Here is a 7,218-nt window from a genome sequence, read left to right as displayed (position 1 = left end):
CTTCTCTGGTGAGTGATTTTGCTAGTAAGTCATCAACATAATCTTCCATCATAGTATGCATCATGTCATGGAAGATGGTGGTCATTGCTCGTTGATAGGTTGCTCCTGCATTCTTTAGACCGAAAGGCATTACATTCCAGCAATATGTGCCCCATGGACATGTGAAGGTTGTCTTATGTTGATCCTCTGGTGCGATCTTTATCTGATTGTATCCTGAAAAGCCATCCATGAGTGAAAGCATGGCATGTCCTGCTGTCAGATCTACTATGATGTCGATATTTGGTAGGGGGAAGTCATCCTTAGGACATGCCTTATTCAGATCTCTGAAGTCAGTACAGATACGGATGCCCCCATTTGGTTTGCCAACAGGCACAATATTGGGTATCCAGTTTGCATAATCAATTGGTCTAATGAAACCAACGTCTAGGAGTTTCTTAAGTTCTTCTTTGACTAGCACTGCAATCTGGGGATGCATCTTATGAAGCTTCTGCTTGACAGGTTTGGCTCCTTCTGCTACGGTGAGGTGATGCATGACTAAATCAGGATCAAGCCCAGGCATGTCTGCATATGACCATGCAAAGTTGATCTGACGCTTTTGAAAGAACTCTATAAATTTAGGTTGTTCTTCTGGAGTGAGAAGAGATGCCAGATGTATGAGGAGAGGATTTTCAGGATTCCCCTCATTGTATTCTTTGGTTTCCTCGATGAGAATCATTGATCGTTCCTATTGTGTACTAGTAGGGAGAATGTCAAACCCTTCATTCTCAGGGACCTTGGAGAGGTTTTCACCGCTGGATACGCTCTTTCTTTTTACTTTTGCTGAATCAAACAGTGCCACGGTGTGGTTTTCACTGGAAGATCCATGTTTTATTGTTATATTTTTGCAGCTGAAAGGTTTGGCATCCGCCCCGAAGTACGCTGCGCTATTTAGTTCTATGGCGAATCTAGCTTTGTGATCCCCGCTTGGTAGGTTATCCTTAATTCCAAAAATTCAATGATGGCCTCATTGTTTTGGAAGAAGTCAAGACATGGGGGATTTGGTTGGTTCCATTCGATGAGTTCAGGGTGGATAATGGGCATTACTTCATCGAGTAGGTTAAGTGTGTTAGATGTATCGGAGAGGGTTAAGACGTTGTGGTAAAGGTCATTGATGGTACTCTCCCTGTCATAATCAGGCGTAGGATGAGACGTAGGGTCTGTGGAAGATGTTTCCAGCTTAGGAACCCAAGAAGTCTTTATCTGTGCTTCTTCGTAAACAGGGATGTCTTTGCGTGGTGGAGGTAGTGATGTGTCTTCCTCATTTGAAGTATTAAGGTGTACTGAATCAAACTCCCACTCATGTGAGTCAGTCTCTGAGTCACTTTCCAGCATCTGATTACTATACCATACTGGGATGTCCTTTGAGTTAAATACTGTGGGTGTGATTGGTTGATGTACCTTTGTAGATGAAATGATCGGTGCTGTAGGAATGTCGATGGGGGTTAAGGAATCCAATACGGGGAGTACCGGTAGTGTTGACTCAATTGCTTCTGCTGGAACCGTTGGTGCCGCAGATGCTGTTGCAGGTTCTGATACAATTGCTGTTGCTAATGGTGCTATTGATGTTATTGCTACTGCTAATGGGATTACTGGTTTGATTGGTGGGAGGATTGGCATTGATGATGGTTGTGTTGGGATTCTAAGCCTCGGTGGGGCAGTTGCGATGGTGTTTGATGTTGCTTTGATAATGAAAGGTGTCCTCTTTGCAATAGGCTGACATAATGGTTTGCTGGGTTTTCCTTTGAATTTGAGTTTAGGAAAGATCTCTTTTTCAAAGCCTAGACCTGTATTACCTTTGGGCTTTAATTCCAGCAGCAGAGGTTCATGTCGTCCTTGTTTGCAATATCCCAAAGAACTCTGACCATCATACCCCATTCTTTGCATAATGAGAAGACCTTTGCCATATTGATCTATGGGAAGCTTAACTCGCGGTATATTAGTGGTGATGGGATCTTTATAGATCCATTCCGCTAAGTCCTCATCTTGGGTTTCTTCTTCTTGACTCTTTCCAAGGATGAAAGGCGTCAAAGCACATGCTGGCGTGATTAGTGGTTGCTGGAGTAACTGTTGTGGTTTACCATGTGTTCTAGGAGAAGTGGGCATTTGTCCCACACAAAAGAGTTGACTCAAGTTGTATTCCCCAGGACCTTCCTCTGCTATTTTCATTTAAAGCTTTTCTTGCTTTGGTATAGTGCTGTTTGAACTAGCAAGAGAGGTGGGACTTATATATGATGTGGAGGAAATGGCTTCTCTATTATTAGGAACAGTAATCTCTGGTTGATGGCTGATATTATGGCAATATGCAAAGGGATTTGCATCGCCCAGGATTGTGATCTCTACACCATTATGTGGGAACTTGATACATTGATGGTAGGTAGATGGAACGGCTTGCATGGCATGTATCCAAGGTCTTCCTAATAATAGATTGTATGGCAGAGGAAGGTCCAGGACCTGACAGATGATGTGCTTTACCACAGGGCCCACTCGGATTGGTAGTACCACAGCTCCTTTGGATGAACGATCTGCATCATCATAGGCTTTGATTGTGATCTTTTTACGGGGATCCACTGATTCTATAGTATATCCCAATGTTGTGACCAACTGTAGTATACAAATATTTAAGCCCGCTCCATTATCGATCAAGACTCGCTTGATCCTGTGCTAGTTGATAAAGCCTTCAATGTGTAGTGAAGCGTTATGAGGTTGCTGGAAGGAAGAGTTGTCACTTTCGGAAAAAGTGAGACAAGGTGATGACTTTAGACTTCCAACCATGGCTTGAAATTGGTCTGTATTCAGGTTTGCAGGGACTGACACCTCTTGGAGAGCTTGATCCAAGATTGTTTTATGAGATGGCAATAGGCGCAATAGCTCTAAAATGGATATAAGCGCGGGAATTTTATCTAATTGTTCCACAAGATTGTACTGCTTTGGTATGGAGGTGGTGCCTTGTGGAGCTACCTTTATGGTAACCTTGCCACGTCGTGTAACAACATTGCAATTGGAGTTGGGATTTTTGATGGTTATGGTTGCAACTTGTTCACTGGCATCATACAGGTGATTTACAGTGTAATTATATGTAGCCTGTGTATAATCCATGGTATCAGTGCCTCGCCTGGAAGTGGAAGGACCCCTTTGATCATGTGATGGAAGTGGATTTTTGAACATCAGATGATCATTGTTTGTTGTTTTTGGGTCATGTCCTTCGAATTCAATTTCACCTCGGTCAATAAGATCCTGAATAAGATCTTTCAATCAGTGACAATTACTTGTCTTGTGTCCTCTCCCTTGGTGGAAATCACAGTGTTCAGTATCTCTCCACCATGCAGGTTTGACCTGAGGCTCATAGTTTGATGTTTTAGGTAAAGTGACCAAATTTTGAGAAATGGGTTGTCGCAATACTGTTTCAATGGGTTCCCCTAAGGGAGTGTATGTTTGTTTTTGTTTTTGCTGACGAGGTCTAGGTTCATCATGAGATGTGATGTGACCTTGATTTGAAGGAACATTTGTGTTATTCTGAGGTGGAGGATTCTATCCTGCAAACCAAACGACAGGTTGTGTACTTTTTATAGTCCTGGCATCCACAACCCCATCGTTGACGATATTCTTATTTTTGTTCCAGAAGCTTGGTTTATCACTATTGAAGTGTGGGTGAGGACTATCCTTTGGTTCATTATAGATTTTGATAAGTCCTTTCTTGATGAGGGCCCGTTCACATTTCAAACCCTTGGTGATCATGTCATTAAAAGAGTTTGTGTCTTTGACATCCAGGTGAAATTCCATTTCTTTGTTTAAGTTGGAAATGAATATTTCCACTAGTTCTCATTCAAGTAACTGAAGAGAACGTCTGATAGACATTTGACGCCATCGTTGCAGGAATACTGAGAATAATTCACCTGGTTTTTGTTTAGTGTTGCACAGATCAGCCATGGTGATGTCGCGTTCAATGTTATGAGAGTAATGAGCGAGGAACTTATGGATGAGTTCCTCAAATGTTCTAATGCCACCTGGTAGTCGGGAAAACCATGATGTGGTTGTTCCGCCCAAGCTTTGGGGAAAAAGGTGCATTAGGTATGTGTCTTCATATGCCACTTCGAGGCAAGCGGAATGAAATTCTCTGACATGATCACGAGGATCTCCCTTTCCTCTATATTTTTTGAATTTGGGTGTTTCAAATCCTCATGGAAAGGGTGGCATATAAAGATTCCTATCAAAAGGATAGGGACAGATGTCATTGAGTGAGAATTGGTTAGTTTTGACACCACTATGAAGTATTTGGGTGAGATTCTTGACTTGTTGCTGCAACATCTCCATTTCATTTGGAGGAGGAGGTGGTGGGTTACCTCGAGGAATGTTATATCTGATGGGATCTCTACCTCTTTCCTCTTCATGGTGACTTTGTCGTTCCGATGCTTGTCTTAATTGGGCAAGATCAAAGTCAGAGGGGAGTTTTGCTCCTTCTTGAGCGAGCTTTAAAAAGTGAGCATCCGCATTACTCCTGAGTATTTCGTCAAAAAGTTTGTTAAATAGAGGGTTATGCTGGGCCCTTTCTATTGTTGCAGGAGTGGGAGTACTTGGGTTTTCGTCATTCGCATTTCCTCCAAGTGCTTCTTGAAATTCATTGAGATTTTCCTCTTCTTCTTCTTCCATTTCTATTTCTCATTGCCTTGACTGTGATCGGGTTTGGGCCATTTTGTTTACAAGCTTTTGTTGAAGTTGGGTGAAAAAAAATGATGATGAGTTTGTTAATGAAATAAAAGATTGATGGTTGGTGAAGTGTTTTGTATATGGATCTCTAACACTTAAAGGTGGATGTGACCAAAATTCTTTCTAGAATTGCTTGTTGTTTGTTTGATAAGGTTTGATATGATAAGGTTTAGAGAAATCTGAGATGTGTTACAGATTTAACTAGCTAGTAATGAGAGGATTCACTCATACACTAGTTTTAACCTGCATAGATATGTCTCTTAGGATGAGCTTATCCTAGATGTAGAAACAATCTAAAAAGTGATTTTGGTTGTGTTTGACTCAAGCAATATCTAAAAAGAGAACTTGGCACAAGAACCTCTTAATGTTTTGAGAGTTGGAATAGATTGATGATGAAGTGATGATGTATGAGTGAGATAATGGATGAAAATGTTTTTAACTTCAATAAAAGCTTTGTGTCACAAATGGAACAAACTCTACCTCTTCCCTTTCGGGTGTTGGTGGTATTTCTCAAGCTATGTTATATGTGATACAGATGTTTGGGAAAAAGTTGGGATTAATCTTACCTCCTTGGTTTTTGTGATAACTCAAAGCTCTATATTGCATAAAAGCTCTGCGGTTCAATGACTCTGAATCAAATTCGTTTGTTTTGCCTTGAAGGTAGAGACGCATGTGACATAGAAAAACTCTATGGGAGACAAAGATTTGTCTATTTAGATAGAAGAATTTCCTCCTTTTGATCAAAGCTTTTGAGCTTAATGGTCTTCTTTTCAAGTTGATATTCTGATGACGTTTCTTCTTTTGCAAGATGTGAAGAATGGTCATAAAATTTGATACTTTTTGTTTTTGATCTTTTGTTTTTGATATTTTTGGTTGTTTTGAAAAATGTTTGGTTGGATGAATACTTTGTTTTGGAATTGATTTTTTTTTAATGTTTCTTTGACAAGAAAACAAAGCAAGCACACAAACACAAGAATGTTGCCTCAAAGGCACAAATGAGTATGGGTCTAGATCAACCCAATCCTTGGACTTTTATATGACCCTTCCTTTTAGATGTATTTTAAGGTGTATTTCCAAAGCCTGAAGTCAGCTCAATTTGCACTTGGTCTTTGACTAAAACAAAAACACTTCAAACACTTTTTATCCCTAAGGTCAAATGGCCAGTTGTGATAAATTTAGCCCACATCTTGATATTTCTTCAACTTTGGTACTACATACCTTATGAATCCCGTCGTGGCAGGTAAGGATGTGATATACTAAGTCTTGCATGAGCATAACAAATAGATGATCCCTATGATGGGGGAGTCACCACTTTTATCAAGCCACAAGTGACTTTTCAAAAAGCTATGTTTCTACTCAAGGAAATATGTATGGTGAGTATCTTGGGAGCAAAACCATCTATGCTCTTTCACTAAATTATATCGTAAATATCCTCAATCAATAGAATGGGTGGGCTACTACTTAAAGGTGTTTAGTCATGTTCGATGTTTTTGGACATAAGTTCATTCTGCAGTGACTCACTTAAGAGCCTTGTAACTAGTGGTGGGGCCCATTTGTCCTTTCGGTGAGTTACACTGTAGGAACAGCTATACCCAAGGCTACAGCTTTCGCTCTCACCTGATTTCTATAGTGGCTCGAAGGATTTACCGCACGAGGTCGTTCCCAAGAGTGATGTGTCTCTTGGCAGGCCTTTCTTAAAAAGATAAAATTTTTGAGTGTTACTAACACTTTTCTCTTGCACCTAGGACCACGAAAGCCAAGGGAGAGGATAGTGTGTGTTAGAAGTAGGACCACTCGACCAACTTTTTGCACAAGTGTGCCAAGCACGAAAACACTTGTTCTTTTTAACTTGCCTTTGCAATGTGATCTAACTATTTGGAGATGTTGCTCCAACATTCATGGTGTTCTTTTTAACTTCGAATGCAAAGGTTTGAGTAAACTAGAATTTTGAAGATCCTGGTCAACTAAAATTGAAGCACGTATGCATGAAGGAAAATCGCTTTGCAAAAGTTTTAAACAAGTTGATTGTGTATTTTATGTGCACCAAAAATTGAAGTGTGGATTGTAAATTCTTTAGTTTTGATGCAAGAAAATTGAAGTGTTGATTTTAAGCACCAAATAAAGCGTGTTTCCTAACTTGCAAGAAAACAAATTTTGTTTTGTCCAGTTTTAATGCACCAAAAACAAGTGATCCTAACTGGAAAGCAAGGGAAAGTTTGTTTGTTCAATTCTTAAAACACCAAAATAAAGTTTTTGATTTTAAAGAGGTGAGTTTTTAAACCTGCACAAACAATAACTAGTTAGTAAAATCTATACCTAAGGGGGGCTTCCACAAGCCTAAAATTTTTCACTTTTTCAGTTACAAGGTCTTTTTTTACAACATTCTGTTACAATAGCGCTAGTCTATGTTTGAACAGAAGCGTTATTTAACACAAACGCGCTAAAAGAAGAAAAATGGCAAGGAAGGCAAAAGCG

Source organism: Cryptomeria japonica, chromosome 3, assembly GCF_030272615.1.
Source record: "Cryptomeria japonica chromosome 3, Sugi_1.0, whole genome shotgun sequence".
NCBI classification, from domain to species: Eukaryota; Viridiplantae; Streptophyta; class Pinopsida; order Cupressales; family Cupressaceae; genus Cryptomeria; species Cryptomeria japonica.
The sequence above is the reverse complement of the archived record's forward strand: the minus strand, read 5'-3'. Positions refer to the sequence as shown.